We start from the raw sequence: 27,446 nt of genomic DNA, 5'->3' as shown, positions 1-27,446 counted from the left end.
ATAAACGTTGCTGTAAAATGGAGGCACGGAAGTATATGCAATGTGCAAATCCAAAGTCTGAGATCCTTGTTTTAACTTCACAATGTTTCCTTTCTTCGCGGCTTGGAAATCTTTGATTACTTGGTCTAATGTAGCCTGATCTTGCACAGACAGTAATGCTTGGGAGGATTTAGCAGTAGGCAGGTTTTTGACAAGTTGGGCAGAGTGCCCAGATGGCTTTGAATGGCCTAACTTTGGAGCAAACTCCTGTTTTACTGCTTTGAGGAAAGCGGCAAGATCATTCAGTAGCGGATCTTTAGATTCAATGAGAGGATTTGCCCAATCCAGTGCTTTACCTCTAAAGAATAGGAGAAAATATCTGATTGCATTGACTGGAGTAATACTTGAAGATCCTCGACTCAGTAACAGCGAGGTATTGGCTCGCTAATGCACAGAATTGAGCATAGTCACCATCAAATAAAATTGGAGCTTGAGTATCAAGTGGACACTTGGAAGGCTGATTGTCAATTGAAGTCTCAGAAGGCAATGTAGGACACTTGAGTGTAGAGGACTGGAATAAGCATTCACAAGCAGAAGTAGAATCAACTTGAGATTCTCTGGGTGGAGAGAGGATGTCATCTCCAGAACTGACTGACAGGAGTTCCCAGCTGAAGTCAACTGAACACTAGAAGCTTCATCTTGGGGTGAGATGCTTAGAGCCTTTATCTGGGTTGAAGCAATTGTGATATCTGCAAGAACTGTGAACTCTGCACATATTGACAGGAGTTCATTACTTGAAACACTGGAGTGAACCGGATCAGGTTTAGAGGAACTGGAATCAGTAGGAACCAAAGGAGACTTTGGACAGACGGTTGGGACCGGAATTTGTCCAGGGATACTTGAATCAGCTTGAACCAAAGGATGCTGATCCGGACAGATGGATGGGACCGGATTGTGTCCGGTAAAGCTTGAACCGGCTGGGACCGGAGGAGTCTTCGGATTGACGGATAGGACCGGATTAGATCCGAAGATGCTAGAATCGGCTTGAACCGAAGGAGGCTGATCCGGACAGACAGATGGGACCGGATTGGGTCCGGAAAAGCTTGAACCGGCTGGGATCGGAGGAGCCTTGGATTGACGGATAGGACCAGATTAGATCCGAAGATGCTGGAATCGGCTGGAACCGAAGAAGGCTGATCCGGACAGACGGATGGGACCGGATTGGGTCCGGAAAAGCTTGAACCGGCTGGGACCAGAGGAGTCTTCGGATTGGACCAGATTAGATCCAAAGATGCTGGAATCGGCTGGAACCAAAGGAGGTAGCTCAGCATTGGAAACAGAGATACTCAGGCTGGTTGGAACCAGTGGAGTCTTTGGACCGATGGCTGGAACCGGGTTAGGTCCATTGATACTTGACTCTTTATAAAACAGAATCCGGATGTTCAGATGATCCATCTTGGAGCTGTACAGAGCTGGTAGCATTCTCAGAAGATGATGAACAAAAGTTCATGTCTGTATCTGTGGCTTTAAGAATTCCTCCTGGGATCTTGGCCCTGGTTACCTCTCTTGAGGCTGAAACTCCCATGACCCCTCCTGGTGTTAACAGATTAGACACACTTCTTTGAGTAGCATGTCCAGATGACGCTTCTGGAATCTGAACATCAGATACCCCTTCTGGGGTCACAACATCAGATGACCCACCTGGGGCTGTAGAAACAGAAACTTCTTTAGTTATGGGTAACATAACTAGTCTCTTTATGTTTCTGAACTTGAAATTGGGCCTCTTTGTCACAGGACCACAATCGTAGACTTTTTCGACACTCCTGTCCGGAATAGAGGAAACTGGAACTGTAGATGATACACAGGAAGGTTTGCAGGTGAGGACTCTGTGATGTTGGGACCTGTCACCAACTTTTGACTTGCAGAGAGAACAGTTTTTAATGAGGTGACTAGAACTACCACAGTAGAAACAGAGGTGAAGCTGCTTGTGATGCCAGCGCTCAGCTTCTGACAGTTTGGAGAGCAGGTAGCTCTGGAAACTACCCTCTCTCTGCACAGGAGGAGATACTTTAGTTTTAATGAAGTCTGGCACTGTGGTTGTATTAGTTTCAGTAGGATGAGCAGGACTTTATACTGTGTTTAAAGCACCTCCTAGGATTTCAGGTATTATTGGAATAATTCTTGATAGAAGACTTTGAAGTTGTTCCAATAGATGACAGAGAGTCCTCATTGGTTCAGGTTTCACAGCAGAAGACAGAGGATTCCTGGAACCTTTGAAGGAGGAAGTTGCCCTCTCAGGAGAATTAGCTTTAAAGGGAGTGCTATAGGACTGACTTGAACGAGGTCCAACCATAGGAACGAATTGTGCAGGAGAAGCTGGAATAACTGGAACAGGAGCAGTGGCGTAAGTTTGTCCCAGTCGCCCGAAGGCAAGATAAATGCCGATCCCCCCCGTGTGTATAGAGAGAGAGAGAGATACATATAGAAAGATAAATGCACACAGTAACACGCAGCCTGTGCCTCAAACACACACACAGTGACACCAACCCTGTGCCCCAACCAAACACACACACACACAGCAACACCGAGCCTATCAGGGACGTTTTAAGAGAGGAGGATGCCAGTGTGCAGCCTTCTGCATCAGGTGCCCCCTCCTCTCTTAACGATGCACAGGTTTTAATACCTCTCTGGAGTCCCCTGGCGGTGCCATCCTTCTCCACAGCGGCAATAGAGTCTGAGCGCAGACTCTATTGCGCATGCGCAACCCTCCAGGAACATGGCGCGGTGGCCATTTTCCCAAAGATTTTCCTAATGCGCATGCACGAAACTCCGGAAAAATGGCCGCCGTAACATCTTTCTGGAGCTTTCAGCAGGCGCAATAGAGTTTGTCCCCCTAGTGGTCAGACTCTATTGTGCTGCCGAGAAGGGATGGCTTCGACGAGGGACTCCACAGAGGTAAGTATTAAACAAATGGGTGCAGTGTGTGCATGGTGGGCCCCCTGTACTCCGGGGCCCGTGTGCCTCGCACACACTGCATCCATTATAGATACGCCAATGCAGGTATGCTGGCAGCTCTATCTCTCCATGGCTGCGGCTGCCTGCTGGGACTCCAGTTCCCCACTGCGGCAGCTGACTCCATTGCCTCCCAGAGTTCTGCCTCTGAACAGGAGTGACTTGAACAGGAACCGGAGGAGAAACAGAACTTGGAAGGGATTGCTGCAAAGTATCCAAGCGGGTAGACATCCCTGTAGAAACTAGATCATTTGCTGTTGCCCAGTCTCTTGACCATTGAGTCGCGATGCAAGACCTTGGAGGGCCCCTGTCCCCACACTCTGACCACCGTCCGAGTCCATGGGCCTTGAACAAACTGTCAGGTCTGTGTCTGTTCCCGGAGGGGTCACTAGTGGGTCAGTGGTGGGGCGATGGAGGAAACGAGGAGGCTGAAGTAAGTTCCTGCACATGTGCGCAAATGGTATTTATTGAGTACACACAGGAAATATAAGTAACTGGAGCAATGTACATGTAAACGTATGATTCAGCACGGAAGCTGATAGAGTCTCTGAAATAAACAGTCACTTAGAGATAGTTCGGTCTGGGTACCGATGGTAACTGGGAGCAACCGATAACCAGTCTGGGAATCGATAGCGACTTGGAGTTATTGATGATCAGTCTGGGAACCGGTGGAGACTTGGAGCAGATGACGATCGGCCTGATAACCGATGATGAACAGGAACAGATGACTATCGGCCTGGGAACCGATGATAAACAGGAACAGATGACTATCAGCCTGGGATCTGATGATGAACAGGAACAGATGACTATCGGCCTGGGAACCTATGGTGAACAAGAACAGATAACTATTGGCCTAGGAACCGATGGTGAACAGGAAAAGTTGACTATCGGCCTGGGAACCGATGGTAAATAGGAATAGATGACTATCGGCCTGGGAACCAATGGTGATCAGGAACAGATGATTATCGGCCTGGGAACCAATGGTGACAACTTGGAATAAACGATGGTCGGCCTGGAAGCCGATGATGATTTGAAACGGAGCTTTACACGGATACTTGGCAATTTCGATGATCAGCCTGGAAACGGATGAGAACTTGAAACAGGATTTGTATAGGCAATTGGTAACGCAGATGATCAGCCTGGAAACCGATAGTAACTTGCAACAGGATTATACAGGCAATTGATAATGTAAATAATTGGCCTGGAATCCGATAGGAACTTGCCTCAGAGCTAAACAGTCAATAGGCAATGCTTGCATACAACAACAGAACCAGGATAGCTTATTGCAGGAGACAGCTGAACTATAAGCTGGATGCTTTAGTGCAGGTTGAATAGCACAGTGCTGATGAAGAGTAATAGCAAACAGGTGAGAATGATATGCAGCACCTGGAGAGAGTCTCTTACTGCAAGTGATTGTAGGAGCAGAGTGTAGCTGAAGCTGAGGACAAACTGGATTGCTGGTGTCTGTAGTTCCACGGAGCCCTCTCGGGAGACTGCTAGTGAATGCTGGAGCAGAATGCAGATGCAGCTGCAACTGAACTGGATGGCTGGTGCCTGTAGTTCCACAGAAGGATTAACACAAGAGAGTTTTAGGAGACAGGAAACTGGAGAGAGGAGCCGCTTGTTCACAGGATGTGACGCATTGTTCAAGGCAATGATACTGAGCAGGAACTCTGGCTATATACCCCCTGGTCAGCAGGGATTTGAGAATAAAGTCATGTGAGCCCTCCAGTGCTCAGGAGTGGATAGCACCAAGTCAGTTGACTGCAGGTATCATGGCGGCACCCATACTCTGGAGATGGTGGGAATACATTGGGGTACACGCTGTATGGCAAGCGGGGTACACACTGGAGAGAGTCTCTGCACATTGCAGGCAATCATGGAACATGCTGCCAGGCTGAGGATATGACCTCCGGAGGCCAGAACATAAGAGCACCGGTAAGTGGCGTGATGCAAAATGCAGATTCCTGACACCTGGTCTCACAGCGCACTTGTTTCCTACCAATGGAATCCAATTTAAAGCCATCTGGTACTAATACCTGCCTCTTGTGACAGGTAGCATTCCAACATGAAGAAAGCCTGTGCCCAGCAACATGATGGAATCAACAATGCCTATGATGTTAGGACACTGGAAGAGGAGATGTAGAGACAGTTGAAAGATGCCTAACAGGGGATGCAGTCAATATACCGGCTGTTGGGATCTCGGCGTTCAGGAGACTGACTTCGGAATCCTGACAGACGGTGAAATACTGATACCCAGAATCCCAACACATGCTCGGTATTTTCACTTGGTTGGTGGGTCCACACCACCAACCAAGTGGGAGTAGAACCTGTGGTGACCAAAGTGAGCCACTGGGCCCAATGTGTGGCAAGCGCAGCTAGCCCACGAAGAGACTCACTGCCAGGACACTGTTGGTATAGTGACAGCTGGCATCCCGTCTGCCCTGACAGTAGTAAGCTGGTGCACAGGATGGGGGTAGGCAGGAATACAAAAAGAATGGGATCCCCAGGCAAATGGTAAAGTTACAAAGGAAGGATTCCCACTGTGGAGTAGAGAGGGGGATTGTATACAGTGCCTTCAGATGTGGCATACCCCTTTACAAGACTTCTATGTCAAAATTCTTAATGCCTGTACCATTTGTCAAATTATCCCATTGCAAGACCAGTACAAGTTAATTCTATTTTTCATTCTTCTTTTTCACTTGCCACTAATATAGATAATTCAGCCTGTTATCTTAAAGTCAATAACAGAGGGCCATCAAAGAGAACCACTGTTTCAGTAGAACCTCATCAAAAGAAGTGATACAATGCAGATTTGTATTCTGATTGAAACTCTATAGAGACATACCCCTGAAGAAGTCTCCAAGAAGACGAAATGCGTAGGGTTCTGTTGTTTCTGAATGAAAATAACTGTGAATCACTGTACTCATTTGAATTTATAGTTGTCATACAGAATGGTAACAAATATGCACAAATATGCACATATTGACAGGAGTTCATTACTTGAAAATACATTTTCATTGTAATAAATCTGAATGTCACTTTATAAAGAGTGTTGATAGAATTTTTATACCTTTTATCATTTCACTAAGGGGTACACCTATCTAGCTCTTCCAATCTTCTTCTAATAACAGACCACTTCAGAGGGCCTCAGAAGGTGGATTTAGTACATAAGCGCTCTCTTACAAATTTTTTTACTCCATTTTTCAGTCCTTTTAACAGGAGGCTTTGTTTGAGTAGCAGCTAATACCCAAAAGTACCCACTAGTGGCGCAGGATAAGGACGTTAGTATTACTATATATATATCTATCTATATATATCTACATAGGTACATAGATGATCTCCTCATCCTGTGGCAGGGAACACGAGAACAATTGGAGCAATTGTTGGAGACACACAACCAGACAGGGAGTCCAGTTCAATTTACATATCGGATGTCCTCAGTGGAGATCCGATATTTGGATGTGATAATCAGGCATCAGGACGGCCGTTTACATACGGCTTTACATACTAAACCCACTGATCGCAATTCACTTTTACATTATACCAGCTCCCATCCGGTATCATTACGCAAGGGATTACCACAATCACAATTTTTAAGAGCCAGACGCATTATTTCAGATCCAGAACAGGTGGAATCCACCTTGGATCAGATGGTGCATAAATTTGAACAGCGGGGTTATCCACGCACTGACCTGTTAACCAGTAAGAACAAGGTTATGTCTTTATCCAGGGAAATATTATTGAATCCACCAGGTGAGGGTGACACAAAACAAGTGACCCGCAGAGTACTGTGGGTCAATAATTACACGGCAGCTACCACTACCATTACTAAACAGGTCAAGCAGCTCTGGCCAATTGTAAACACTGATAACACATTGCCGGCATTATTGGGCTCCCGTGTGTTACCTAGTTATACTAGGGGCCCCAATATAGCCGATAGGGTAGTTAAATTGGATGTGTTTCCCCTCACTAGACAGCAACAAACCCATTTTTTACGTCCGAAGGTTGGGTGTTTTCGCTGTTTAGGTTGCTCTACCTGTAACACCTTATTGACTGGCTCCACATTTAGCCATCCCCATACGGGCAAAATCTTCAAAATACGACACCGAGTGACGTGTACGACCACTCATGTCGTTTATATGTTGAAATGCCCCTGTGGTTTTGCTTATGTGGGCAAGACACAGCGGCAATTCCGAGAACGGATGGCTCTTCATAGAAGTGCCATAAAACAGGCTAAAGAGAAGGGGACCAGTGAACAACCTCTGGCCCGCCATTGTCTAATAGCTAAACATAATGTAGCGAGTCTAAGAGCTATCATTATAGACCATGTTCCCCAGCACCACAGAGGAGGAGATCGCAATAGGATCTTACTACAAAGAGAAAGTAGATGGATACATGTACTAAACACAGTATCCCCAGGGGGTCTAAATGAAACTCTGGGACTACAGTGTTTTCTATAATATCATTGCATTGCTCATTCCCAAGCTATAATCCACATAGACAAGCATCTCATTTTATTTATTATTGTTCAATTCAGAAGCGCTAATTGTGTTCTATAGCGGGCTTAATGTGATTTATATTTGACCTAGTACAGCATGTATTACTAGTAATAGTTTAGTTGATATTCCGCTATCAGTAACTGACACCCGATGTTTTTAACTTTTGTATTATTGAGGTATTTAGGATGTATCCTCTCTGATCTTTTAACACGCACTGTTGTTATTGGGTTTTTTTTGTGTATAGGCGTCACTTAGCAACACCTTTTCACATCCTTCTATTGGCTCTCCTAGTCCGGCGCGGCCAGATGACGTCACTGTTCTGAGAGACCCGCGTGATTAGCGGCTGGACGCGGCGGGAATGGCAGTGCCGGACAGGTGAGTGATGTTAGACATTGTTAATACTTGTTAGATAGGGTATATTAGATGTGGTTTGTTGTATGTTGTTTGTATTGCTTGTCCCTGAAGACGGGGTATCACCCCGAAACGGCGTAGGACCGTAATAAAGGCTGTACGTTCTGCTTACCAGTCTGCTGAGTGCCTCTGCTTATATGGCTATACAAAGGACTTCATACATCCTGAGATGGCACCACAGCAAGTAATCTTTCCCTGCAAGGAGTGCCGAGCCTGACCGCTGCTTATATATATATATACAGGACTTAAAGTGGTCCTGTTGAGGTGGTGGAACTTATGGAGGAGGACCATGGAGGCACCAGGACCTGAGGAAGGAGTAGGTGGCTGCAGCTCATCAGTAACACTAGTGCCACCTGTATAATCGAATGACGCAGATAATGGGGTGGGCTTTTCTGTTGGAATTACTGTGCAGGGCAATGGAGATGGTGGAACTAGTTCCCCCTACCATTACAGGTGGTGGAACTCAGTTCCACCTCGTTCCACCCCACTTTAACCCCTGTATATATATATATATATATCCTCTTGAAGTGCGGCATTCGGATACAAATAAAGACACATACGCTGCAACTTGATTCAACTTTTCAATCATTAAGATTTTCGCCAGGATCGTAATGATTGAATCATTGATACCAAGTTGCAGCATATGTGTCTTTCTTTGTGTCCGAGTGCCGCACTTCAAGAGGAAATGTGTATTATACATGTGAGGGCACCGGACCAAGTTTCATACTGTTGATTGAGTATCGGATCACTCTCTCTCTCTCTCTCTCTCTCTCTCTCTCTCTCTCTCTCTCTCTCTCTATATATATATATATATATATATATATCTATCACTCACGGGTCTTCTTAATGAATGGAATGAACAGATCAGGTAGATCAACGTTTCGATTTTATTGCAAAATCGTCATCAGGATCAGATAAATATAACAACAAAATCAACAGTTTTATAGCTCACCCAAAGTGATATCCACGCCTTCTCGCCATGCCGCCGGGCTCCGGGTGCCCAGCGTCTTCTGGTGACGTTCGCCGCCGCCGGCGTCCACACGCACGTCATCACGTCAGCCCGGCTTCTCGTTACCCGGCAACACAGGAAGGCGGGTAAGCGTCAGTGCACCCAACCACCAATGAGGGTCCTCCGCCACTCCTCCTAGACCTGGTTACGGACCCGGAACACTAGACGCCATGTGACCATCACCCCGCCTCTGTGTGATCAGTGCAGCCCGGCGTCCCGTAGCCCAGCAACCAGGGGGGAGGCAGAAAATGCGGAAGCCCATACATAATAAAAACAATATAACCACAGGGACAATTGGCACAGAGCAATATAGTAGATCATGTCTAATTAAGACAATATGCTAGGTTTTTACCTGGGAGAGCACCTGGGCATTACTGCGTAAAAGCGTGAGTGCCGGTTGTTGGACTGTGTGTGTATATATATATATATACACACACACACACACACACACACACACACACACACACACACACCAATATGCCATAACATTAAAACTACCTGCATTATATTGTGTAGGTCCCCCTCATGCCACAAAAACAGCTCTGACCCATTGAGGCATGGATTTCACAAGACCTCTGAAAATGTCCTAAGGATCTGTCACCAAGACATTAAATCCATAAATTCCTTTGAGTTGCAAAGTGGAGTCTTCATGGCTCAGACTTGATTTGGAAGCACAACCCTACAGATGCTCGATTGGATTGAGATCTGGTGAATTTGGAGGACAAGTCAAGACCTTGAACTCTTTGTCATGTTCCTCATCCATTCCTGAAAAATATTTACAGTGTGGCACGACATATTATCCTGCTGATAGAGGCCACTTTCATTAGGGAATACTGTTTCTATGAAGGTGTTTACTAGGTCTGCAACAATGTTTAGGTAGGTGGTGTGTGTCAAAGTAACAGCTACATGAATGCATGGACCCAAGCTTTCCTAGCAGAACTTTGCCCAGAGTATCACACTATCTCCTCCTGCTTGCCTTCTTGTCATAGTGCATCCTGGTGCCATCTCTTCCCAAGGTAAATGATGCACAATCACCCCTCAATCCACATGATGTAAAAGAAAATATGATTCATCAGACCAAGCCACCTTCTTCTATTGCTCCATGGTCCAGTTCTAAGCTCACATGCCCTTAGTAGGTGTGGCTACGCAGCCCCATAAGCAGCAAGCTGTGATACAGTGTGTGGTGGGAACCCTTTCTGTCGTAGCCAGTAGTAACTTTATCTACAATTTATGCTACAGTAGCTTTCTGTGGGTTTGGACCAGACGGGCTAATCTTTACTCCTCAGATGCACCAATGAGCCTTGGATGCCCATGACTGTGTCTTCAGTTCACTGGTAGTACTTCTTTGAACCAAATTTGGTAGGTGCTAACCACTGTATACCCGGAACACCCCACAAGACCTGATGTTTTAGAGAAACTCTGGACCCAGTTCTGTAGCCATTACACTTAAACAGCTTACATGGTCAGTTAAAATATTACACTGGCCCTGTATGCTGTAAAAATTCAGGGGTGCTGGCCCAGTCTTGTATGCTGTAAAAATTCAGGGGTGCTGCTATTGTTAAAATAAAAGCACACTGGTCCTGTATGCTATCAAAATTCAGTGGTGCAGTTGTTAAAATAAAAGCACACTGGTCATGTATGCTATGAAAATACAGGGTGCTGGCCCTGTCTTGTATGCTGTAAAAATTCAGGGGTGCAGTTGTTAAAGTAAAAGTACATTGGCCCTGTATGCAGCAAAAATTCAGGGGTGCTGTTGTTAAAATAAAAGCACACTGGTCCTGTATGCTGTGAAAATACAGGGGTGCTGGCCCTGTCTTGTATGCTGTAAAAATTCAGGGGTGCTGTTGTTAAAATAAAAGCACACTGGTCCTGTATGCTGTAAGAATACAGGGGTGCTGTGAAAATAAAGGGGCACTGTACTGTGTGCTGTAATAATAATGGGGTGCTGTCCTGTGAAATGGAGAACAACAATTTGGAGGAAAAAATTGTGGAAGATCAGGAACTACTTCCAGTTCCTCGTACTAGTGCTGAAGCTGCTGCTGCCAAAAGACATGACATTGATGAGGCAATTCCATCAACGTCGTCTGCTAAGGCCGATGCCCAATGACAGAGAGGGCATGTAAAATCCAAGAAGCAAAAAAATAATAATCAGAAAAAAAAGAAATTATCTGATGAGAAACGTAAAATTGGCAATATGCCATTCACAACACAAAGTGGCAAGGAAAGGCTAAGGCCTTGGCCTATGTTCAGGACTGGTGGCTCAGCTTCTTATGAGGATGGAAGCACTCCTCCCTCTAGAAAAATGTAAAAAAAATTAAGCTTGTTAAAGCACAGGAAAATACAACTGTGCGTTCAGAAATATCACAAATCCTCAAGGAGAGTCCAAGTGTGTCTGCGGTTGCAATGTCTTGGCCTGACCTTTCCAAGACTTTATGGGAAGAGGTGGCTCCTACCACCATTTGCAAGCCCCCTGCAAGTGCTGGGAGGAGAACCGCCAGTCCAGTTGCTGATATTGAGATTGAGGATGTCACTGTAGAAGTACACAAGGATGAGGAAGATATTGGTGTAGCTGGTGCTGAGGAAGTTGACAGTGGAGACAGTTGTTGTCCATGGGATGAGAAAGCCCATTGTCATGCCTGAGCAAAATACCAAAATATCCACCTCTTCGGTGTGAAATTATTTCTCCACAAATCGGGATAACAGGTGTCAAGACATGTGTTGCCTTTGTCAAACTGTAATAAGTAGGGGTAAGGACGTTAACCATCTAGGAACATCCTCCCTTATACGTCACCTGGAGCGCATTCATCAGAAGTCATTGTCAAGTTCAGAAACTTTGTGTAAGAGTGTAAGCAGTCCACTGACACCTAAATCCCTTCTTCCTCCTGTACCCAAGCTCCTGCAAGCCACACCACGAACTCCCTCAATGTCAATTTCTTCCACAGTCAGGAACGTAAGTAGTCCTGCAGGCCATGTCACTGGCATAACTGACAAGTACTCTCCTAACCGGGATTCCTCCAGAGGATCCTTGAGTGGTACACCTACTGCTGCTGCCGCTATTGTTTTTGCTGCTGGGAGTCGATCGTCATCCTAGAGGGGAAGTCGGAAGACCACTTGCACTTCTTCAATTAAGCAATTGACTGTCCAATAGTCCTTTGCAAGGAAGATGAAATATGACAGCAGTCACCCTGTTGCAAATCGGATTACTTGGGCCATAGCAACTATGCTGGTGTTAGACGTGCGTCCGGTATCCGCCATTAGTGCAGAGGGATTTAGACAGTTGATGGACGTACTGTGTCCCTGGTACCAAATCCCATCTAGATTCCACTTCACTAGGCAAGCGATTCCCGGACTGTAAAGGGACATTAAGAAAAGTGTCCTCAGTGTCCTGAAAAATGCGGTTGTACCAAGTGTCCACTTAACCACGGACATGTGGACAAGTGGAGCAGGGCAAACTAAGGACTACATGAGTGTGACAGCCCACTGGGTAGATGTATTGCCTCCCGCAGCAACAACAGCAGCGGCAACAGTAGCAGCATCTCACAAATGCCAACTCGTTCCTAGGTAGGCTACGCTGTGTATCACCGGTATCCATAAGAGGCACACCGCTGCCAGACTCTTACAAACTGAGGGACTTCATCGCATAATGGCTAACCCCACTTAGACTCTTTTGGGGATTTGTGATATCTGACAATGCCACCAATATTGTGCGTGCATTACATCTGAGCAAATTCCAGCACGTCCCATGTTTTGCACATACAATTAATTTGGTGGTGCAGAATTTTTTGAAAAATGACAGGGGCATGCAGGAGATGCTGTCGGTGGCCTCAAAAATTGCGGGCCACTTTCTACATTCAGCGACTGCATGTTGAAGACTGGAGTGCCAGCAAACACTCCTGAACCTGTCCTGCCATCACCTGAAGAAAGAGGTGGTAACGAGGTGGAATTCAACACTCTATATGCTTCAGAGGATGGAGGAGCAGCAAAAGGCCATTTAAGCCTATACATCCACCCACGATATAGGCAAAGGAGGTGGAATGCACCTGACTCAAATGCAGTGGAGAATGATTTCCGTGTTGTGCAAGGTACTCCAACCCTTCGAATTTGCCACACGTGAAGTCAGTTCAGACACTGCCAGTTTGAGAAAAGTCATTCCACTCATCAGGCTTTTGCAGAAGCAGCTGGAGAAATTGAATGAGGAGCTAAGATGGAGCGATTCTGCTAAGTATGTGGGACTTGTGGATGTAGCCCTTCATTCGCTTTGCCAGGATTCAAGGGTGGTCAATCAGAGCACTACATTTTGGCCACCATGCTTGATCCTATGTTTAAAGCCTACGTTGTATCTCTCTTTCTGGCAGACACAAGTCTGCAGAGGTGCAAAGACCTGCCGGTGAGAAAATTGTCAACTCAAGCAGAACATGACCCGTCAACAGCTCCTCCTTCATTTTCTCCCACAACTGAGGCTGCAAGGAAAAGGATAAGATTTCCTAGCCAACCCGCTGGTGGTGATGCAGAGCAGTCAGGAGCAAGTGTTGACATCTGGTCTGGACTGAAAGACCTGACAACAATTACTGACATGTCTACTGTCACTGCATATGATGCTGTCACCGTTGAAAGAATGGTGAATGATTATATCAGTGACCGCATCTAAGTAGGCATGTCAGACAGTCCGTATGTATACTGGCAGGAAAAAGAGGCAATTTGGAGGCCCTTGCACAAACTGGCTTTATTTTACTAAAGTTGCCTCCCCTCCAGTGTGTACTCCAAAAGAGTGTTTAGTGCAGCCGGTAACCTTGTCAGCGATCGGCATAGGAGGTTACTTCCACAAAATGTGGAGAAGATGATGTTCATCAAAATGAATTATAAATTCCTCCAGGAAGACCTTTACCAGTAATTGCCTGCAGAAAGTACACAAGGACCTGTGATGGTGGATTCCAGTGGGGACAAATTAATACTCTGTGAGGATGAGTGAGGATGTACACACTGAAGTGGGTGAGGAATCGGAGGATGAGGACAACATCTTGCCTCTGTAGAGCCAGTTGCTTCTTTTTTTGTGGGGGCCCAAACAAACCAACCATTTCAGCCACAGTCGTGTGGCAGACCCTGTCGCTGAAATGATTGGTTTGTTAAAGTGTGCATGCCCTGTTTATACAACATAAGGGTGGGTGGGAGGACAATTCCATCTTGAACCTCTTGTTTTTCTTTGCATCATGTGCTCTTTCGGGCCTATTTTTTTTAAAACTGCCATCCTGTCTACCACTGCAGTGCTACTCCTAGATGGGCCAGGTGTTTGTGTCACCCACTTATGTCGCTTAGCTTTGTCGTCCAGCGACCCCGGTGCAACCTTTTGACCTAAAAACAATATTGTGAGGTGTAAGGTGTTCAGAATAGACTGGAAATTAGTGGAAATGAATGTTATTGAGGTTAATAATACCGTAGGAACAAAATTACCCCAAAATTCTGTGATTCTAGCTGTTTTTATGTTTTTATCAGATCCAAATCCAAAACCAAAACCCGAAAGGGTGATTTTGGCAAAACCAATAAAAATCCAAAACACGAGCGGGGATGCAGATCCGAAACCAAACACGAATAGTGTCAGCCGCACATCTCACAGTGGAACATGTGTGTAAATTGATGTAGTTGTAGCACTTTAATATTTAAGTCACTTTCTACAATTAACCTGTATGGTTATATATATATATATTTCCTGAGATCATCATTCACTCATGTAGTCCCTGAGATCATCATTAATTCAGGTAGTTTCTGAGATCATCATTTATCATTAGCTCAAGATAACCTATAAAATAAAGTAACCAAGCTTCCTTTTATTCTGATCTATTGAACCGGATTATGTGCATTGAGTCATCCAGCTGCCTTCAAATAAATAATGATAAAGGTGAGGGTGACAGGGAGGGTCAACCACTATAAAATATCACCTGTCTCGTTCCTTCAGTGTAGCGGGAAGAGAAGTGACTGCTTAGATAGAAGAAGGCTATTTTTGTAAGTGTCTTGACCAGTGTTATTCTAAAATATCCTGTCTTGAAAAAGTTACAGTAATAACACTAATGTCAACCTTAATTGTGTCATCACTTCAGAGCACTGGGGATTATTGAAGTGAAACTAAAGGTTGTTGTTTTTTCTTTTTTTATAAAAACCCCCCAAAGCATGTAAAGTGCATTTAGGTCATGGGGGGTTCAAATTCCAGTGAAGCAGGCATTAGAATCAGAGGCGTAACTCTGGGAGGCACCTCTCCTTCCATTCTGTGACATCACTGAATTAAGTTGAGAGCTGCTGCTATCTTATCAGTGGCCAACTGCCTCACTGCTCCCTGTATCTTACAAATCACACCCTTTTCATTATACTATAGACAGAGGTGGAACTACCGCCTGTGCAAGCAGTGGCTTGCACTGGGGCCCACCGCTGTCAAGGGGCCCACAGCCAGCGGCAGTTCACCTCTTCAGTGACATGCCGCGGGCTTTGGGCCCTTTGACAGCGGTGGGCCCCTCTCCCCCTCCCTCCTTCTTACTCCGATCGGCCGGCCCGGTACACTCAGTGATTGGTGTACGATGTAAGAGCCCGGGTCCCCATAGGCTGGAGTGAGCCGGCCCCCTGGTTGCTGTCACGGCTCAGGACCACCCTCCTCCCCCAGCTCTCTCTCTCGCTCTCTCTCCCGCGCAGGACAGTGATCACAGGCTGCTGCGGGTAACAATAGGTGGACGGGAGGCGGCGGAGCGCTGCTCACACACCAGGAGAAGGAGGAGGGGACCCGGCCACAGCCACCATGAAAGCGGCGCTGGACCTGAAGCCCACACTCACCATCATCAAGACGGAGAAGGCGGAGTATGAGTCCTACTCATGTGCCGGTGAGTGGGCGCTGACACTGGGGGTAATAGATGGGCAGAATGGCTGGCAGCAGGGCGCCCCAGGCGCGGTGACTGCTCCTGGCCTAATCTGATACATTGTAACAATTTCTGTTGTAGTTTAACTCTTCATTTCCCACCGTCCTAGACATTAACAGGGCTGCCCCGGGCAGAGTGCATGGGAGGGCAGTTGGTACAAGTATTGCCCCAGGGGGGTGGGGGGGGGCAGAGAAGGCAACCTCAGGGAGAACTTGCTCCTTGTATCACCAGTGTTTGGGGGCTTCCTTACACTGACATGCCAGTCATGCTGCTCTGTCTGTACTGGTGACTTACACAACTGTAAGTGATGCTGGAAGGGAGAAGAGAAGGGAAGAGCATTATAGTGCTGGCGGACTAGTGCCAGGCATGTGTATTTGGCAATGTGGAGTCATATCTGGCACTATGAGGGCATATCTGGCACCGTGGGGCAATATGTGTATCTGGCACTGTGGGGGCATATCTAGCACTGTTGGGTCATGTGTATCTGGCAATGTGGGGGCATATGTGTATCTGGCACCATGGGGGCATATCTAGCACCGTGGGGGCATATCTGGCACTGTGCGGGCATATCTGGCACTGTGGGGGTATATGTGTATCTGGCACTGCACTATTTGGGTCATATGTGTATTACGCCCCCATTTTCATTGGCCACGCCCAATGTGGCATGTGGCCACACCCATGTTTTGCAGTGCGCGTGCCAAAGGCGCGCGCACACAGTACAGCTAAAAAAAAATTCTACTTGCTCCACAGTGTATATGTATGTATATATATATATATATATATATATATATATACACATACACATATTATACAGGAGCATGCAAAGAATCTCTAATTTGGAGTTGGGGGGTGGACTTGGACGGGATGGGAGGGGGGCCCAAAGCATTTTGTTGCACCTGAGCCCACCGCTCGCTAGTTCCACCACTGACTATAGATGCACGTTTTACAAGTGTCATACCCAGGATTAGAAACCACGATTACACTGGAAGCAGACACCTTACTGATGAAGCTATTTGCTCCTGTATAGGAAATATGAGAATTCTAACAATATGAAGTTACTTCTTTGACAATTACACATAACTTCACATAGTTAGAATTCTCATTCTTCCTATACAGGAGCAAATAGCTCCATCAGTAAAGTGTCTGCTGTCAGTGTAACAGGTCATGGGTTCTAATCCTGGGTATAACTGCTATAACACACACACACACACACACACACACACACACACACACACACACACACACACACACACACACACAACACACCACACCACACCACACCACACCACACCACACCACACCACACCACCAATATTTACCTTGCCTCCGGGCAACTGGGACGAACTTACACCACTGATCAGAATTCTAGGAAAACATACAATACAAGTGAAAGATTTCCAAGAATTGAAATCTCCCATGAAAATGAGTACATCAGTGGCAATCCATTGCATTGTCACAGTTACTATTTCGATTGAAAAAGACACAGGTTTTTTTTATATTTTTTATTAAACGCATCTTCAAAATATTCTTTAAAATAGTGTTGGCCACTAATGCACAAGTGATGACCTGATGTCTATCAGCGTGAGAAACTTTATTAGTAAATGGTTCACAGATTTTAAGTATTTAGGGTAGGGTTGCCAAACTCGTGGACACATGTTGCCCCTACCGCATCTTTTTGTGGCCTGCGGGCAGATGTCCTTTTGCGGCCTGACCGCCTTGCTTGCAGCGAGGGCATTAGAACACAGCGCGCGCCTCTCCTGCTCCTCAGTCCGGTCTCTGGAGGCAGAGCGGGTATCTTAAATCAGGCGCCGGTTTGTGAGCCAATCAGGAGCTGCTGGTCCGCAAGCTCTGATTGGCTCACGAACTGGCGCCTGATTTAAGATACCCGCACTGCCAAAGGAGACCGATTGAGGAGCAGGAGAGGTGCGTGCTGTGTTCTCCTGACCTCACACAGTCAGGCAGCAGATCCCAGGCAGCAGCGGTGGTGAGCACATTGGGGGAATTTGTTTATCTGGCATTGTGGGGGCATATGTATATCTGGCACTGTGGGGGCATATGTATATCTGGAACTGTGGGGCATATGTGTATCTGGCACTTATCAGGGCATATGTGTATGTTACACTATTGGGGTCATATGTGTATCTGGCACTGCACTACTGGTGGCATTGGTGTATCTGGCACTATTGGTGGCATATGTGTATCTGGCACTGCACTACTGAGGGCATGTTTGTATCTAGCCCCCATATGTGTATTACACATCCATTGTTTTGGCATGCGCGCCTTAGGCGTGCACACAGTACCACTAAAAAATTTTTCCTACTTGCACCACTGCATTAAAGTAATTGTTTTTTTATGATACTTGACATCTCTTTGATTATACTTTATTGTTGGTTTTTCTAAAAATCCTTTGAAAGTTGCATATAAAACTCCCTTATTTTTCTTGCGGCCCACACAAGACTTAGACCTTGATTATTCGTCCCAGTTGGGATTTTGAGTTTGACATGCCTGATTTAGGGGCTTTAGAGATTAATTACAAATTTGCACACAAATTGCAGAAACTGAACTAAGGGCCTTATTCAGAGCTGATCGATATGGCTGCGATCGTTCTGAAGGCCCGTGGTTTTCCCTTCTGCGCACGTGCAGTCGATGCAGTGCATTTGTGTGGGTTAACATGATGCAGGGAGGTGCTACGGAATTGGGGGGGAGGAGATCAAGAGACTCAGGCGTGTCATGGCCATTTTCGGGGGTGGCCTGATGACGCAGCCTGCGTTTCCTGTAAGTGGAAACATGGCGCCCGATCACCTGCTTACTCAGCCATGCTGCATAGGCAGAGGTTTACCTCTTTCGACGCAATCACAATTGAATTGCGATCTCATCGTGGGGCGGAGCCATACATGCTGGGCGGCCTTGCCCTGTGCTGTGCGGCCCCCAGTATATGATTTTAGAGCTGGCAAATTTTGGGCAATAGCAAAATCTGTGACCAACTCTGAATAACCACCTAAATGCGGATATTCACTAATACTGTACTGCATGTACACATATCTACAGTTGCTCTGTATATCCGTGAGTATGGTCGGTGTGCACTTGTGCAAGCCCTATCCTTAGTGCAAATGGTTAATCTGCTATCAGGCTTCTTTACGACTGCGTGCAATTTCCCAGGTACCAATCCGTTAAACCCCTTCAGGTGCAAGTGGAGATTTGACTCAGATGCGTACAACTCTCAGAAGCTCTTACAGTGCAAAAACATGTAAAACACATCCTCAAAAGGGACCATTAATTTTTTGTCCAGATTTTTTATTTCTTATTTCAAAAGAAAAAAAAAAACAATTAAAATCAAATACAAAACACTTCAGGTTTTGCATTTAATATTATAGGCATTTTTCATTTCGGTATCAAACCCACAGAAAACCGCTTAGTGAATCTCGCCCTAAAATTCCCTGAGATGTCCCGGATGCCTTTCAAAATGTTCTATTCTCTAAATATAGATAAAAAAAACAACACATCAAATATTATTAATAGAAAACCCCTGAAATAGAAAACAATGTAAAAATTCAATTTCCACAATGTTTTCTCAGACTGTAAAAAGAAAACAGGCCCTGTATTCCTTTGGGGGAATCTAGGCACTTTATTTTGCCTACATGAAACAAAAAGTATGTAGAAGCTTATAAAGTTCCACTCTGTAAATCTAGGGCACTCCTATCTGTATTAATGAAAAACATTCAGAATATATTATTGCTTTAAGTAATATTTTCATACTGCACTGGCATTTCTTTCAAGATTTCCAATTATTTGCAGGAATTTCCTGAAATGGTGCGTTTAATGTTTTGCATGTTTGCCAGCACAGACTCATTTTAATAAGCTGGTACCAGTTACATAAATATGTATGTAGTGTAGCGTGACTCACTCAGCCTGCGCTCCCAGGGCTATAAATACAACTAGAAGACCGCTATGTTCTGCTTCATAAGAATATTTTTGTTGACACCTTTTGACTTTTCACACAACATAACTGGGCTATAGTTTCTGTTACCAACTTATTACTTAGGGTTTTTTTTCCCCATTAAATAAAGGTCATGGGAACATTATTCTTGCAGACAGAATTTCTCACAAATGAATGTAATACATTATAATGATATGTTCTAGTAATACTGTATATAGTTTTGGATTATGGGAATGCAGTTTTGGTAGAAGCGTAGCATAGGCATTACCTACACCAGTGGTTCCCAAACTTTTTTGAATTACGGCACCCTAGAGTATCAGATGTTTTTTTCATGGCACCCCCAAGGCCAAATGTTTCCTATTGAGAAATTTAAAAGAAATATTAAATTAAGTAAAATGTGTTTATATGTCATCCTTAGGTTCAATTGTGCGGTGAGGGACAAGATTTGCTTCTGTTTGTCCACATATTTCGTGATTGGCAGCCACCAGCACTGGTTTTGCCTATTACATTGACCATAAAGAATTTGAATTGGTCCTGGACCACCAATCCAAGGTACCCCTGCAAGTGTCCCGAGGCACCCCAGGGTGCCACGACACATAATTTGATTTGACACATAGTTTGAGAACCACTGACCTACACAATGGAGGCTATTTGTGAAGTCCAGACAATGCACACTGTGAAATTCCATGGTCTTGAACTGCTGCACAGTAATGTTCTGCCAGTCTAGTTGCACACCTTCTCTCTGCACTTAGCATAGAGCTGGGCACATCTTAAGATCAGTAAACCTCCACTTTGGCAACATATGCATCTTATTTATGCCAAGTCGTCATCGACATCATCATCTTCATCATCATCCTGAGTGCACTAGCATCTTCCCTATAGCAGGTGCAATAGTTCCACTCCTGACAAGCATATGTGTCTGTTGGCCTGCAGGACTCATATTTATTTAAATATGACCTTCATGGACTTTGCCTATGTGACAACACCTATTCCTGTTCCCATTTTGTCTCACGGTTCATAAGCTTTGATTCATGCAAAATGCATGAGGGTCTGCATAGTCGCATATTTGTGCCTTTGCTGTCTGAGCATGCACAGAGCAAAACTATGCAACATACGCTACGCAAAATGTTGTAGTACTCACTCTGCAGTAGCCCCTAAGAGTGCACCTGGATGTACAGAGATGGACAGAGACCTCAGGATACCGAAGATTACCCCTCTTGGTAACTTTGTACACGGAAAGGTAGTGCAGAATTGTATGATTTAGGTGATGTTATTCTTCATGGTGCCAACCACCATTTCTTTAAGACCAACTCAAACATTTTCTAACTGCTGGGATGCACTGCCAATTGTGTTATTACCCCATCACAAGACCTGCAGCTGGTAGTTAGGGTGTATTGGCATGAAGGTGAGTCCAATTGGTTCAACATTTTGTTCAGACCTCTGAAGAGATGGTCACTCCCTGAGCCACGGCTGGAAGGATAATGTCTTTGCTTTCCATTTATTATTTATCATTAATAGAGCCTACATACTCGTATTATGCAGCAATTTACAGTGAATAGTAAAACATAGGCAGAACCAGAACATACATAATCAACACAGACAGGGTAAGAGTTCTGGTTGGAATCAAACCCATGGCCCAAGCTCTGTGAGACTACAATGTTAATCCCTTCACTGGCTACCTGTCAAATGGCAAATAGTTTTCAAGATTGGCTTATTCACTTTCAAAGCCCTACATGACCCGGGCCCAAGGTACTTGAAGCAGGTTCTGATTCCTTACTGTCCTACTCGATTACTACGATCTGTAGATGAAGGACTACTAACAGTAGCTAGAATCTTCCTGAGTTCATCTGGGGGTCAAGCTTTCAACTTTGTGGCTCCAACTCCATGGAACTCTCTTCCCCACACAGTGCGAGAAGCCACCACTCTAGAATCCTTCAAAAATAGACTAAAGACTTACCTATTTACTCAAGCATTTCACTAATATCTACTGTTAAGCTTGTTTTGTATTTTAAGCTGTAAAGACAATTGTAAAACACTTTGAGTCCTATTAGAAGAAAAGAGCTATACTAATAATAATAATAAAAATAAAGCGCTGGTCTGAAATAAATCCTTGTCGCCAGTCAAGAAGTGCATGACTCCTGCTCCACTCTTGGATGCATTCATTTCGAATTTGAGGGTATAGCCCTGACTGCTTTGGAGAATAGATGCCAAGGTGAAGATCAGTTTCAAGGTGTTGAAAGCAAGTCGTGCCTTTGGAATTCTGTGTTTGGCCAAGGTAATCAAAACATTTCTCATGTTATTGTGATGTTTCTCAAGCAATAGAAAATTAAGCTGTCAACAGGGTAGATGAGACTGCTAACTCCAGTAGGTGCCTAAATATGACATTCAATCATGTTTGTAAGACAGGTGTGTTATTGTAGAGACCAGATGGCATGACCAGGTATCATTGGTAAACATCCTTCATGTCGAAGCACATTCTCCATTCATTCTTCAGAAAGGGATCTGATTGGTTTGGTGAACACTATGGCTTGTCATAACTGTAAAAGAGTGGGTATTGATTATTGATTGTAATTTAGTTGAGCCTTTGACGATCAGTTCATGGTCTTAGGAAACGGTTCTTCTTCACAACAGAAAATAATCCTGTACCATCTGGCTAATTGGACTCTATGGACTGTATGTAGGGGGTTATGGCACTTGTCTGAGCCAGACAGCAGGTATTTCTCTCTGTCAAATGAGATGTAACACTGGGTGGTAGTGTCCTGGCCTGCTTTTTGCTAATATCCTGATACTCCTCATGTAACCCCTCTGCTATAGGTAGTAGCACAAACCATTGCCACTTTCAGTGCTTGTAGGCAAATATAACTTGGCATGAATGATTGGTCTATTTGTTTTCTGCTCTGAGAGTCTAAAATTAATTGACCTACTGTGAGACGGAGCCACCACGTTCCTCATTCTGGGCCAGTCTTTCCAAGTTCTTAATAAAATATCCTGGTGGAAATGACAAAAAGAAAATCTCTCCAACAGGATAACATTTTGCATGCTTGTAAGAGCAATCTTATGATGCACTTTAGCCTGACTGCGCTTTCATTTATACATTTCTCATTAATGAGAGACTGACATCATAGACAAAGCTGCTCCCCGTTACTTGTTTGAGCATTCATTATTTGTGCTTTAGTGCTATTGCAGTTTCGTGTGTTTCCTATGATTGAGATACTTACATTATACATAAGCAAATGTTTTGCTCAGCACTTTAACATCAGTGTGTATCCATAGGGTAATTGGACCACTTGTAAATATTCTTATAGGTGAACATATGTTGATTCATTTCTCTAACGTCCTAGTGGATGCTGGGGACTCCGTAAGGACCATGGGGAATAGACGAGCTCCGCAGGAGACAGGGCACTTTAAGAAAGAATTAGGATACTGGTGTGCACTGGCTCCTCCCTCTATGTCCCTCCTCCAGACCTCAGTTTGAATCTGTGCCCGGACGAGCTGGGTGCACCTTAGTGAGCTCTCCTGAGCTTGCTAAAAAGAAAGTATTTTGTTAGGATTTTTTATTTTCAGAGAGATCTGCTGGCAACAGACTCTCTGCTACGTGGGACTGAGGGGAGAGAAGCAGCCCTACTCATTAAATATAGGTCCTGCTTCTTAGGCTACTGCACACCATTAGCTCCAGAGGGATTGTATACAGGAATGCACCCTTGGTCGTCCGATCCAGGAGCCGCGCCGCCGTCCCCCTCGCAGAGCCAGAAGACAGAAGCCGGCGTGAGAAGCAAGAAGACTTCGAAATCGGTGGCAGAAGACTCCAGTCTTCATATGAGGTAGCGCACAGCACTGCAGCTGTGCGCCATTGCTCCCACACTAAAGCCACACACTCCGGTCACTGTAGGGTGCAGGGCGCAGGGGGGGGCGCCCTGGGCAGCAATTGGGAATCTCTTGGCAAAAAGCAGCATATATACAGTTGGGCACTGTATATATGCATGAGCCCCCGCCATTATTTACACACAAAACGCGGGACAGAAACCCGCCGTTGAGGGGGCGGGGCTTCTTCCTCAGCACTCACCAGCGCCATTTTCTCTCCACAGCTCCGCTGAGAGGAAGCTCCCCAGGCTCTCCCCTGCAGAATCACGGTAGAAAGAGGGTAAAAAGAGCGGGGGGGGGGGGGGGGGGCACATAAATTTGGCGCAAAAACAGTATATACAGCAGCTACTGGGTTAACACTAAGTTACTGTGTGATTCCTGGGTCATATAGCGCTGGGGTGTGTGCTGGCATACTCTCTCTCTGTCTCTCCAAAAGGCCTTGTGGGGGAACTGTCTTCAAATAGAGCATCCCCTGTGTGTGTGGTGTGTCAGTACGCTTGTGTCGGCATGTTTGACGAGGAAGGCTATGTGGAAACAGAGCGGGTATAAATGAATGTGGGGTCGCCGCCGACTGCGCCGACACCCGATTGGATGGATATGTGGAAGGTTTTAAATGATAATGTTAATTCCTTGCATAAAAGGTTGGATAAAGCTGAAGCCTTGGGACAGTCAGGGTCTCAACCCATGCCTGATCCTACAGCGCAGAGGCTGTCAGGGTCTCAGAAGCGCCCACTATCCCAAATTGTTGACACAGATATCGACACGGATTCTGACTCCAGTGTCGATGGCGATGATGCAAAGTTGCAGCCTAAAATGGCTAAAGCCATCCGCTACATGATTATAGCAATGAAAGATGTGTTGCACATCACAGAGGAAACCCCAGTCCCTGACAAGAGGGTTTATATGTATGGGGAAAAAAGGCAAGAGGTGACCTTTCCCCCTTCACATGAGTTAAATGAGTTATGTGAAAAGGCTTGGGAATCTCCAGATAGAAAACTGCAGATTTCCAAACGGATGCTTATGGCGTATCCTTTCCCGCCAACAGACAGGTTACGCTGGGAATCCTCCCCTAGGGTAGACAAAGCTTTAACACGCTTATCCAAGAGGGTAGCCCTGCCGTCACAGGATACGGCCACCCTAAAAGATGCTGTGGATAGAAAGCAGGAGGGTATCCTGAAGTCCATTTATACACATTCAGGTACCCTACTAAGGCCGGCAATTGCATCGGCCTGGATGTGTAGTGCTGTAGCAGCATGGACAGATACCTTATCTGAGGAACTTGATACCTTGGACAAGGATACTATAGTACTGACCCTGGGGCATATAAAAGACGCTGTCCTATATATGAGAGATGCGCAGAGAGACATTCGCCTACTGGGCTCTAGAATAAATGCTATGTCGATTTCTGCCAGAAGGGTCCTGTGGACTCGGCAATGGACAGGCGATGCCGACTCAAAAAGGCAAATGGAGGTTTTACCTTACAAGGGTGAGGAATTGTTTGGGGACGGTCTCTCGGACCTGCTCTCCACAGCTACGGCTGGAAAGTCAAATTTTTTGCCATATATTCCCTCACAACCTAAGAAAGCACCGTATTACCAAATGCAGTCCTTTCGATCACAAAAAGGCAAGAAAGTCCGAGGTGCGTCCTTTCTTGCCAGAGGCAGGGGTAGAGGAAAGAAGCTGCACAATACAGCTAGTTCCCAGGAACAGAAGTCCTCCCCGGCTTCCACTAAATCCACCGCATGACGCTGGGGCTCCACAGGCGGAGCCAGGCCCGGTGGAGGCGCGTCTCCGAAATTTCAGCCACAAGTGGGTTCACTCACAGGTGGATCCCTGGGCTATAGAGATTGTGTCTCAGGGATACAAGCTGGAATTCGAAGTTATGCCCCCTCACCGTTACCTCAAATCGGCCCTGCCAGCTTCTCCCATAGAGAGGGAAATAGGGTTAGCTGCAATTCACAAATTGTATCTCCAGCAGGTGGTGGTAAAGGTTCCCCTCCTTCAACAGGGAAGGGGTTACTATTCGACAATGTTTGTGGTACCGAAACCGGACAGTTCGGTCAGACCCATATTGAATTTAAAATCCCTGAACATATACCTGAAAAGGTTCAAGTTCAAGATGGAATCGCTCAGAGCGGTCATCGCAAGCCTGGAGGAGGGGGATTTTATGGTGTCTCTGGACATAAAGGATGCTTACCTTCATGTCCCCATTTATCCACCTCATCAGGAGTACCTCAAATTTGTGGTACAGGATTGTCATTACCAATTCCAGACGTTGCCGCTTGGTCTGTCCACGGCACCGAGAATATTTACCAAGGTAATGGCAGAAATGATGGTGCTACTGCGAAAGCAAGGAGTCACAATTATCCCATACTTGGACGATCTCCTCATAAAGGTGAGGTCCAGAGAGCAGTTGCTGATCAGCGTAGCACGCTCTCGGGAAGTGTTACAACAGCACGGCTGGATTCTGAATATTCCAAAGTCGCAGCTGATTCCTACGACGCGTCTGCCCTTCCTGGGCATGATTCTGGACACAGACCAGAAGAAGGTTTTTCTCCCGACGGAGAAGGCTCAGGAACTCATGACACTGGTCAGAGACCTCTTAAAACCAAAACAGGTGTCGGTGCACAGGGCCGGATTAACAATGGGGCGGATGGAGCTGCAGCTCCAGGCCCCCCATTGAAAATAGGCCCACAGCAAACTGGCAGCATTGACAGGAAAAAACTTTTTCCTGTCACAGACTGCCAGCGGCCTCCTCTCTCCCATGCCCCCTCCTCCGGCTACAGCGCTCTCACCTGAGATGTCACGGAGCAGGAGCCGTGCAGGCAGTGTGCTGGCCGCCCCTCCCTCTCCTGTCTCTCATTCTCCGGGGACCTGCTGTGACTCACAGGCCCAAGCTCCGCCCCCAGACTGCACGGGGAGCTCAGATGCTGCTGCAGGAGGCCTTACAAGGTTAACTTAATAGCTTCTTGATTAATGTGTGTGTGTCCTAAATGTGTATAGTGTGTAGTGTGTGTATAATGTGATGGTGTGTGTGTATATGTGCTGTGTGTGTATAATGTGATGGTGTGTGTGTATATGTGCTGTGTGTGTATAATGTGATGGTGTGTGTGTATAATGTGATGGTGTGTGTGTATATGTGGTGTGTGCTGTGTGTGTATAATGTGATGGTGTGTGTATGTGTGGTGATGGGGTTGTGTGTGTACTGCTTGTGTGTATACTGTATGTGGTGGGTGGGTGTGTATAGTGTGTGTGTGTATATGTGGTGGTGGAGGTGTGTGTAGTGTGTATATGTGGTGGTGCAGGTGTGTGTGTACTTTGTGTGTGTAGTAGTGGTGGTGGGTGGGTGTGTGTGTCAGAGCCGGATTAATAATGGGACCCCATCAAAAAAGGTTCCCAGCATTTCCTATGGCTGCATAAGGTCCCGTACACTCACACATCAAACGCTTCCCCCTTTTCCCGCCCGAGGGTAGATAAACCGGGAATATTGAAAGTGAAGTGCTGCTTGAGAAGGCTCCTGCTGCGCCACTATCACCGCACTTATGCATACCGCATTTAAATGCGGTAATAGCGGCGCAGCAGGAGCCTTCTCAAGCTCTTCCTGCGCTTCACTTTCGGTTTCTGCCCCTGGACCTCTCCCGCACTGCCGCTCCATGATATTATGGCGCACATCCTGCAGGGTGACTGGAACATGCGCCGCCCTGTAGCACAGCTGGAGCAGTCAAGCTCAGGTCCGTGAAGTAAGGCTTGATGATCCTGACTGAGCTGCGGTATGTGGCTGCTGCTGCTATTGCTGCTGATGGCGGAAGGGCTGTAGTGCAGTGCTGTATAGAAAGGAA

The sequence above is a fragment of the Pseudophryne corroboree genome, chromosome 2, assembly GCF_028390025.1.
Source record: "Pseudophryne corroboree isolate aPseCor3 chromosome 2, aPseCor3.hap2, whole genome shotgun sequence".
Classification (NCBI taxonomy): Eukaryota; Metazoa; Chordata; class Amphibia; order Anura; family Myobatrachidae; genus Pseudophryne; species Pseudophryne corroboree.
This window is presented reverse-complemented; position numbering follows the sequence as displayed.